Source organism: Oncorhynchus mykiss, chromosome 27, assembly GCF_057628025.1.
Source record: "Oncorhynchus mykiss isolate SJ-2025 chromosome 27, ASM5762802v1, whole genome shotgun sequence".
Lineage (NCBI taxonomy): Eukaryota > Metazoa > Chordata > Actinopteri > Salmoniformes > Salmonidae > Oncorhynchus > Oncorhynchus mykiss.
In genome coordinates this window covers 38,957,928-38,968,225 of record NC_143048.1, presented here as the reverse complement: position 1 = coordinate 38,968,225, position 10,298 = coordinate 38,957,928, and the positions used below count along the sequence as shown (strand labels likewise).

The 10,298-nt window shown below is 43.4% G+C and overlaps 1 protein-coding gene across 4 annotated transcripts in view; it reads left to right on the top strand.

Moving 5' to 3' along the window:
- The first annotated feature begins 5,148 nt into the window (after positions 1 to 5,148).
- The window catches only part of LOC110508020 (myelin-associated neurite-outgrowth inhibitor), a 45,334-nt gene continuing 40,184 nt past the window's right edge, over positions 5,149 to 10,298 (top strand). For 2 of the 4 annotated variants that reach the window (XM_090223992.1, XM_021588459.3), the window contains exon 1: positions 5,467 to 5,619. The gene's annotated coding sequence lies outside the window, so the exon portion shown is untranslated. Of the gene's footprint in view, positions 5,620 to 10,298 lie in introns of all 4 variants that reach the window. The other 2 variants (XM_036965137.2, XM_036965138.2) reach the window with 2 other exon arrangements.

Below are 10,298 nucleotides of genomic sequence, written 5' to 3'. Positions count from 1 at the left end.
TGCTCCCCATTATTTGTATTTCTACTTTGCACATTCTTCCACTGCAAATCTACCATTCCAGTGTTTTACTTGCTATATTGTATTTACTTTGCCACCATGGCCTTTTTTTTGCCTTTACCTCCCTTATCTCACCTCATTTGCTCACATCGTATATAGACTTGTTTATACTGTATTATTGACTGTATGTTTATTTTACTACATGTGAACTGCTTTGCTTTATCTTGGCCAGGTCGCAATTGTAAATGAGAACTTGTTCTCAACTTGCCTACCTGGTTAAAAAAAGGTGAAATAAAAAAATAAAAAAATAAATAGTCACTTAAACTCTAACTACATGTATATATTACCTCAATTACCTTGACTAACTGGTGCCCCCGTACATTGACTCTGTACCGGTACCGCCTGTATTTAGCCTCCACATTGACTCTGTACTGGTACCCCCTGTATATAGCCTCCACATTGACTCTGTACTGGCACCCCCTGTATATAGCCTCCACATTGACTCTGTACCTGTACTCCCTGTATATAGTCTCCACATTGACTCTGAACCGGTACCCCCTGTATATAGCCTCCACATTGACTCTGTACTGGCACCCCCTGTATATAGCCTCCACATTGAATCTGTACCGTAACACCCTGTATATAGTCTCCACATTGACTCTGTACCGTAACACCCTGTATATAGCCTCCACATTGACTCTGTACTGGTAGACCCTGTATATAGCCTCCACATTGACTCTGTACCGTAACACCCTGTATATAGCCTCCACATTGACTCTGTACTGGTACCCCCTGTATATAGCCTCCACATTGACTCTGTACCGGTACCCCCTGTATATAGCTTACACATTGACTCTGTACCGGTACCCCCTGTATATAGCCTCCACATTGACTCTGTACCGGTACCCCCTGTATATAGCCTCCACATTGACTCTGTACCGGTACCCCCTGTATAGAGCCTCCACATTGACTCTGTACCGGTACCCCTGTATATAGCCTCCACATTGACTCTGTACTGCTACCCCCTGTATATAGCCTCCACATTGACTCTGTACCGTAACACCCTGTATATAGCCTCCACATTGACTCTGTACTGGTACCCCCTGTATATAGCCTCCACATTGACTGTACCGTAACACCCTGTATATAGTCTCCACATTGACTCTATACCGTAACACCCTGTATATAGCCTCCACATTGACTCTGAACAGTAACAGACCGTATATAGCCTCCACATTGACTCTATATCGGTACCCCCTGTATATAGCCTCCACATTGACTCTGTACCGTAACACCCTGTATATAGCCTCCACATTGACTCTGTACTGGTACCCCCTGTATATAGCCTCCACATTGACTCTGTACTGGTAACCCCTGTATATAGCCTCCACATTGACTCTGTATCGTAACACCCTGTATATAGTCTCCACATTGACTCTGTACTGGTACCCCCTGTATATAGCCTCCACATTGACTCTGTACTGCTACCCCCTGTATATAGTCTCCACATTGACTCTATACCGTAACACCCTGTATATAGCCTCCACATTGACTCTGAACAGTAACAGACCGTATATAGCCTCCACATTGACTCTATATCGGTACCCCCTGTATATAGCCTCCACATTGACTCTGTACCGTAACACCCTGTATATAGCCTCCACATTGACTCTGTACTGGTACCCCCTGTATATAGCCTCCACATTGACTCTGTACTGGTAACCCCTGTATATAGCCTCCACATTGACTCTGTATCGTAACACCCTGTATATAGTCTCCACATTGACTCTGTACCGTAACACCCTGTATATAGCCTCCACATTGACTCTGTACCGTAACACCCTGTATATAGCCTCCACATTGACTCTGTACCGTAACACCCTGTATATAGTCTCCACATTGACTCTGTACCGTAACACCCTGTATATAGCCTCCACATTGACTCTGTACTGGTAGACCCTGTATATAGCCTCCACATTGACTCTGTACCGGTACCCCCTGTATATAGCCTCCACATTGACTCTGTACCGGTACCCCCTGTATATAGCCTCCACATTGACTCTGTACCGGTACCCCCTGTATATAGCCTCCACATTGACTCTGTACCGGTACCCCCTGTATATAGCCTCCACATTGACTCTGTACCGGTACCCCCTGTATATAGCCTCCACATTGACTCTGTACCGTAACACCCTGTATATAGCCTCCACATTGACTCTGTACTGGTAGACCCTGTATATAGCCTCCACATTGACTCTGTACCGTAACACCCTGTATATAGCCTCCACATTGACTCTGTACCGTAACACCCTGTATATAGCCTCCACATTGACTCTGTACCGGTACCCTCTGTATATAGCCTCCACATTGACTCTGTACCGGTACCGCCTGTATATAGTCTCCACATTGACTCTGTACCGGTACCCCCTGTATATAGCCTCCACATTGACTCTGTACCGTAACACCCTGTATATAACCTCCACATTGACTCTGTACCGGTACCCCCTGTATATAGCCTCCACATTGACTCTGTACCGGTACCACCTGTATATAGCTTCCACATTGACTCTGTACCGGTACCCCCTGTATATAACCTCCACATTGACTCTGTACCGGTACCCCCTGTATATAGCCTCCACATTGACTCTGTACCCCCTGTATATAGCCTCCACATTGACTCTGTACCGTAACACCCTGTATATAGCCTCCACATTGACTCTGTACCGGTACCCCCTGTATATAGCCTCCACATTGACTCTGTACCGGTACATAGCCTCCACATTGACTCTGTACCCCCTGTATATAGCCTCCACATTGACTCTGTACCGTAACACCCTGTATATAGTCTCCACATTGACTCTGTACCGGTACCCCCTGTATATAGCCTCCACATTGACTCTGTACCCCCTGTATATAGCCTCCACATTGACTCTGTACCGTAACACCCTGTATATAGCCTCCACATTGACTCTGTACCGGTACCCCCTGTATATAGCCTCCACATTGACTCTGTACCAGTACCCCCTGTATATAGTCTCCATATTGACTCTGTACCGGTACCCCCTGTATATAGCCTCCACATTGACTCTGTACCCCCTGTATATAGTCTCCACATTGACTCTGTACCGTAACACCCTGTATATAGCCTCCACATTGACTCTGTACCGTAACACCCTGTATATAGCCTCCACATTGACTCTGTACCGGTACCGCCTGTATATAGCTTCCACATTGACTCTGTACCGGTACCCCCTGTATATAACCTCCACATTGACTCTGTACCGGTACCACCTGTATATAGCCTCCACATTGACTCTGTACCGGTACCGCCTGTATATAGCTTCCACATTGACTCTGTACCGGTACCCCCTGTATATAGCCTCCACATTGACTCTGTACCCCCTGTATATAGCCTCCACATTGACTCTGTACCGTAACACCCTGTATATAGCCTCCACATTGACTCTGTACCGGTACCCCCTGTATATAGCCTCCACATTGACTCTGTACCGGTACCCCCTGTATATAGCCTCCACATTGACTCTGTACCCCCTGTATATAGCCTCCACATTGACTCTGTACCGTAACACCCTGTATATAGCCTCCACATTGACTCTGTACCGGTACCCCCTGTATATAGCCTCCACATTGACTCTGTTCCGGTACCACCTGTATATAGTCTCCACATTGACTCTGTACCGGTACCCCCTGTATATAGCCTCCACATTGACTCTGTACCCCCTGTATATAGCCTCCACATTGACTCTGTACCGTAACACCCTGTATATAGCCTCCACATTGACTCTGTACTGGTACCCCCTGTATATAGCCTCCACATTGACTCTGTACCGGTACCCCCTGTATATAGTCTCCACATTGACTCTGTACCGGTACCCCCTGTATATAGCCTCCACATTGACTCTGTACCCCCTGTATATAGCCTCCACATTGACTCTGTACCGTAACACCCTGTATATAGCCTCCACATTGACTCTGTACTGGTACCCCCTGTATATAGCCTCCACATTGACTCTGTACTGGTACCCCCTGTATATAGCCTCCACATTGACTCTGTACCGGTACCCCCTGTATATAGCCTCCACATTGACTCATTACCAGTACACCCTGTATATAGCCTCCACATTGACTCTGTACCCTAACACCCTGTATATAGTCTCGCTACTGTTATTTTACTGCTGCTCTTTCATTATTTGTTACTTTTATTTTTTTACTTATATTTTTTACTTAACACTTACTTTTCTTAAAACTGCGTTGTTGGTTAAGGGCTTGGTAAGTAAACATTTCACGGTAAGGTCTACCTACACCTATTGAATTGGGTGCATATGACAAATACAATTTTACTTGGTATGTTAGCTAGTTACCTAACGTTAGTTGGCTACTAACACATCAAACTTGCCAGGCAGTATATTAAGTGTATGCTATCTAACTAACTACCCAAGGAAGAAGAAGAACAAAGCAAGAACCGTGGTCAGGAAAATAAGAACATCAAGACGAAGCAGCTGCTTTATAGGTGGGATGCACTGTTGAGCGCCACATCCCGAGGAGTTTGTGCTGATTGGACAGCGATTGTGACAGCCAGGTTAAATGGCGTCCCTTGAGAAGGTAAGAACAAGATGTATGTCAGGAGAAGTGCAGTATATTTGGAATACAGAGGAGGCAGAGGAGGTCTAAGAGAGAGAGGGAGGAAGAGAGTGAGCTTTAGTCAGTTAGAAATGGTGAGGAAAAGGGAGATGGTTTGCTGAAGAAGAATGGTAGAAAGTGTAAGCAGAGTGAGCTGAAGACCGGAGGAGAAATGGAAGTGAATGATGTCGAAGTATGGAGGTGGTAGGTGAGGTGAAGTTCTCGGGAGCCCGAGGCTTGCACCAGGGGTCAGGATAAAGATGAGTCTATGACAGTAGGAGTGAAGTTTTTGGACCCTTGCCTTTTGACTGACCTATTTGTGGTTTCTGGGTGGATGAAAACAGAGTTGGGTGCTATGGAATCAGTGAGGGTAACCAGAAGTGGTCTTGTGACAATTGTTTGGATATATAAGTTAGCCCATATGAGCTTTTGTGCCGAATACATTATGTTGTGACAAGTGTCAAGTTTATGGGCATGTTGCAGCAATGTGTTGGAGGGAGGATCCTAGGTGTGGGAAGTGTGCAGAAGGGCATGAGACAAAGGAATGTGTAGCATTGGGGAAAGTAGTGGTATGTGTTCATTGTAGGGGTGCCCATGGGCCTGGGAATCAGAAATGTTGTGTGCCAGAGAGGCAGGTTGAACTTGTCTTCAAAATTAGTTACTTCCAAACTAATATAGTTATACTCACTTTAAACTTGAAGTTGTAGTTCTAGAGGCGGTGTAATTTTGCGAGCCTGAAAAGCCCATCGACGTTCAATGTTTGCCTGCTGCTGGCCCCTCGCTCCCCCCAGTCCCCCATCCCTCCCTCTCTCGGCATCCCCATCCCCCATTCCGCGGTGTTCCCAACGCCGCTGCAAGCTCGAAATCGCTGTAGTGAGAAGCTAGAGCACCGACACCGTTTACATTGCCAGTGCCAGCGAGTTTGAAGATACCTGAACAAAATAAGGAATTTAGAGAGCAACATTTGTCAATCAGACATTGGTAAGGATCACCCGCTAAATATTGTTGTTGTGTCATCTATACTCTTTCCCCCTTTTCCCGTCAATTGTCCGACACGGATATGGCATGGTACTCGGAAAATACAATGATGATGGAGGATAGCTAGCATTAGCGAGCTAGCTAGCCTAGTTGGTGGACAAAAATAACATTTCAGTGATGGACTTGATAGCTTGGTGTGACGAAATGTAATGCATTTCCTCCATCGCTTGAGATAAAATAGCTAGTCAATCTAGTTATCGATTGACAGATTGTACGAGAAGGGACAGTGTGTGACTGATGCAACTATGTTAGTAAACGTGATGGGATACAGTATGATGGCGTTGGAATTGTCTAGTGCCTTGCTAGTTTTCAATAACTAGTCACGCATTTTTCATTCCACGCAGCGCAGTAAAGAGCAGAGTGGTTTTTCAAAATGGTGTCTAAAGCTTATGTGTCCATTTTTGTCAAACCATCTCTGTTCTGTTTAATAATGTTGGAATGTAACTCGCTTAAACCATTGCTGTGGATGTTTTTTTTTAGCTAAATCACTTTCCCAAAGCGCTTTGTCAAAAATTAAATGTAATTTTTGTTTGCCGTTCTCAAACCAGCAATAACTGAGGTGGCCATTGCGTTGTTCTCATTTAACCTGGTGTTGTTGAGATTTAACAAGGCAATCAGCAATTTCAGATGCGTGTTAAAAGAGAATCGTGAACAGCCCGAATCCTTTCTGGATTATTGTATTGATGTGAGCCTAATCTGCGAATTTCGGATTATCCGGTTTATAATAGGGATTTATCGCTGCTTTTGTGACTACTGGCTGGCGTTATAACCCGTGTGGGAATTTGTGCAATCAATCACGACAGTCATAATAATTAGGACATGTAAATGTTGTCTATATATGGTTTAATAACTATGCCGTGTTATAACGTTATTACTTATCACTGAAAATCATTCATGGCAAAGCAGTATTGACAACACAGGCGTCTAGCTATCGCAAAGTAAATGGGACAATTCATGTCATTGTGCCTTTTATTCATAACTGCATACCTCGACACAAAGTAAAGACCCTGTATTAATAACAGCCATTAAAATATTCGCTACAGAGAAAGGAAGGGAACTCAAACTACAATGATTTAACCCGATAAAGCCTGAAACCACGTGTAGGCCTACCTTTGTGTGCTTGAGTTATAAACTGTTGTATGCTTGAATGGTAAGCAGCTCAAACAATGCAGCCATAAAACTGTCACAGGGAGGCAGAAGGATAAGGGCCTACAGGACTGCAGACGGGAATAGACTGCACTGATGTCTGATCGTTCTGTTCTTGTGAATAGGACCAGTGGATCAGTACAGGCCATTTACTCTCAATTCAGGAGGAATCGTCCCGTCAGAGGCAGCATTATTACTTAGTCCTCTTTGTGTATTGAATGAATGCTCAGCTGTCAAGGACTGAAAGATGTGTATTTGAAGAGCTTTCTGACTTCAGAACATTATTGTTGATGTCTTGTTTTGATATTAGAGTGGCAGGTCGATTTTGAAATAGGCTAAATCATCAATATCTGTAGAAATGATTTGACAGAAGTTTTAACAGAATGTTCATTCCAGTTTATCTCAATTATGTCCTTTGACTGCTTGTTAATCTTTAGGTGAAACGATGCTGTCATTGGGTGTCAGTGTCCTCAGCATCATTTGTTGTAGTGCAAGATTAGTGTGCTTCTTGACTCGTTGTTTGTGTGTGTGTGTGTGTGTGTGTGTTAAACATCTCTCGCTGTGTGTGTGTGTGCCAGGATCAAACAATCCTGTGTGTCTTTCTGTTCTCGTGGCGCCAGAGTGGAAGCTGGGCCACGAGTGCATTTCTCTGTGGTCTCACTCTCAACTATCTGTGTGTGTGGCCCTAGTTCTGATCCAGGATCATTTGTTTCCTGTGTTATTCCTTTTACACCTGGAAATAAACCCACGGCTAGTCCAGTCAGGTGTCACAACGTGTACTGGCCCACCTCTCTGCCTTGTTATCTCTTGCCCTACCTGACAGTGCTGCTTCTGCTTCTTCTTGGTGACAATCACTCATCGGCCTGTGTAGTATCTACCAAATCAAAGTTTTAATGGAAAATGCCTCTATGTCCTCTTACCTTGAGAGTAGAGGTCGACCGATTTAATCTGAATGGCCGATTAAATAGGGTCGATTTCAAGTTTTCATAACAATTTTTTTTAAACATTTTTTTGTATACCTTTATTTAACTAGGCAAGTCAGTTAAGAACACATTCTTATTTTCAATGACAGCCTAGGAACGGTGGGTTAACTGCCTTGTTCAGGGGCAGATTTTCACCATGTCAGCTCAGGGGATCCAATCTTGCAACCTTACAGTTAACAAGTCCAACGCTCTAACCACATGCACTCCACGAGGAGCCTGCCTGTTACGCGAATGCAGTAGAAGCCAAGGTAAGTTGCTAGCTAGCATTAAACTTATCTTATAAAAAACAATCAATCATAATAACTAGTTATAACTACTAATCCAGTTTAGCAGGCAATATTAACCAGGTGAAATTGTGTCATTTCTCTTGCGTTCATTGCACGCAGAGTCAGGGTATATGCAACAGTTTGGGCTGCCTGGCTCATTGCGAACTAATTTGCCAGAATTGTATGTAGTTATTACATAACATTGAAGGTTGTGCAATGTAACAAGAATATTTAGACTTATGGATGCCACCCGTTAGATAAAATACCGAACGGTTCTGTATTTCACTGAAATAATAAACGTTTTGTTTTCTAAATGATAGTTTCCGGATTCGACCATATTAATGACCTAAGGCTCGTATTTCTGTGTGTTATTATGTTATAATTAAGTCTGATTTGATAGAGCAGTCTGACTGAGCGATGGTAGGCAGCAGCAGGCTCGTAATCATTCATTCAAACCGCACTTTCTTGCGTTTTGCCAGCAGCTCTTTATAAGCACAGCGCTGTTTATGACTTCAAGCCTATCAGCCTAATGGCTGGTGTAACCAATGTGAAATGGCTAGCTAGTTAGCTGCGTGTGCGCTAATACTGTTTCAAACGTCACTCGCTCTGAGACTTGGAGTAGTTATTCCCCTTGCGCTGCAAGGGCCGCGGCTTTTGTGGAGCGATGGGTAACGCTGCTTCGAGTGTGGCTGTTGTCGATGTGTTCCTGGTTCGAGCCCAAGTAGGGGCGAGGAGAGGGATGGAAGCTATACTGTTACACTGGCAATACTAAAGTGCCTATAAGAACATCCAATAGTCAAAGGTATATGAAATACGAATGGTATAGAGAGAAATAGTCCTATAAATACTATATTAACTACAACCTAAAACCTCTTACCTTGGAATATTGAAGTCTCATGTTAAAAGGAACCACCAACATTCATATGTTCTCATGTTCTGAGCAAGGAACTGAAATGTTAGCTTTCTTACATGGCACATATTGCACTTTTATTTTCTTCTCCAACACTTTGTTTTTGCATTATTTAAACCAAATTGAACATGTTTCATTATTTATTTGAGGCTAAATATATTTTATTGATGTATTATATTAAGTTAAAATCAGTTTTAATTCAGTATTGTTGTAATTGTCATTATTACAAATAAATAAATAAAAATCGGCCGATTTAATCGGTATCGGCTTTTTTTGGTCCTCCAATAATCGGTATTGGTATCGGCGTTAAAAAAATCATAATCGGTCGACCTCTACTCGTGAGAGGTCAGTTCTGGCCTAGACCATATTCTCTGTAGTATCCCCAAAAGGTGAGCTTGTCCAACCAGACGGACAGAAGTGCTGAAGTCCTAGGCCAGGTCTGTGAGTCAGTCATGCTGTCCAGCCATGCTGTGACCAGTTGGCTTGTCGTCTGTTTAGTCTGCTCTCTGAGACACTACTACAGAGCGGTGTGTGTCTAGGGACTCCCTCTATTTTCTCTGGTAACACCAACTACATCCTGGTACATCCCTCAGGAAAATGTGGCGCTGGACAACACGATGAGAAGATTTTTAATTTACCAGCCATTTGAGAAATGTACCAGGCACGTATTCATTAGTGCATCCACCCACAGTGATCACAATGACAGAATTCACATGTAGATTATGGTAATTAATCTGAACAAAAACATGCAACTCCTGTAATGAAGCAGCCAATGAAACGGCATTTTCAAACATTTGCCTAAATGTAATTGGCAGGGAAAAGGGGAAAAACAGCATTCTAAACAGCACGGTAGATGTTAGAGAAAGATGGTGGATCTAAAGATACAACAACTAGGATGGGTTGCTCATTTGGTAGGGCTGACCCCATGTAGTTGACGGGTCGATTGACTGGGCGATAGGCTGTTGGTCGAGCAGTTGCAACAACAAAAAATGTTATACAAAATCAATGGCACATGTCTTGATTGACGCCTGTCTCAGTGGACTAGTCCATTGTGGAGACCACGGGGGTGATTCACCAGTAGTAGATTTACTGTTAATTCCCATAATTTCTCCTCTACAATGTTTGTTTGGTTACTGTAATTTCTGTTGATGCATTCAATATATTATTATTAATCTTTTACAGTTCTCATTGTCAGAGTGGATATGTTGTTTGCAGAGTGCACAACCTAGATACAATGCTATTTTATAGCAAATAAATTGACAACAGACTTACAGCACGCTCATAGGGAACAAGCACAGCACTGATGATTGGCTGAGA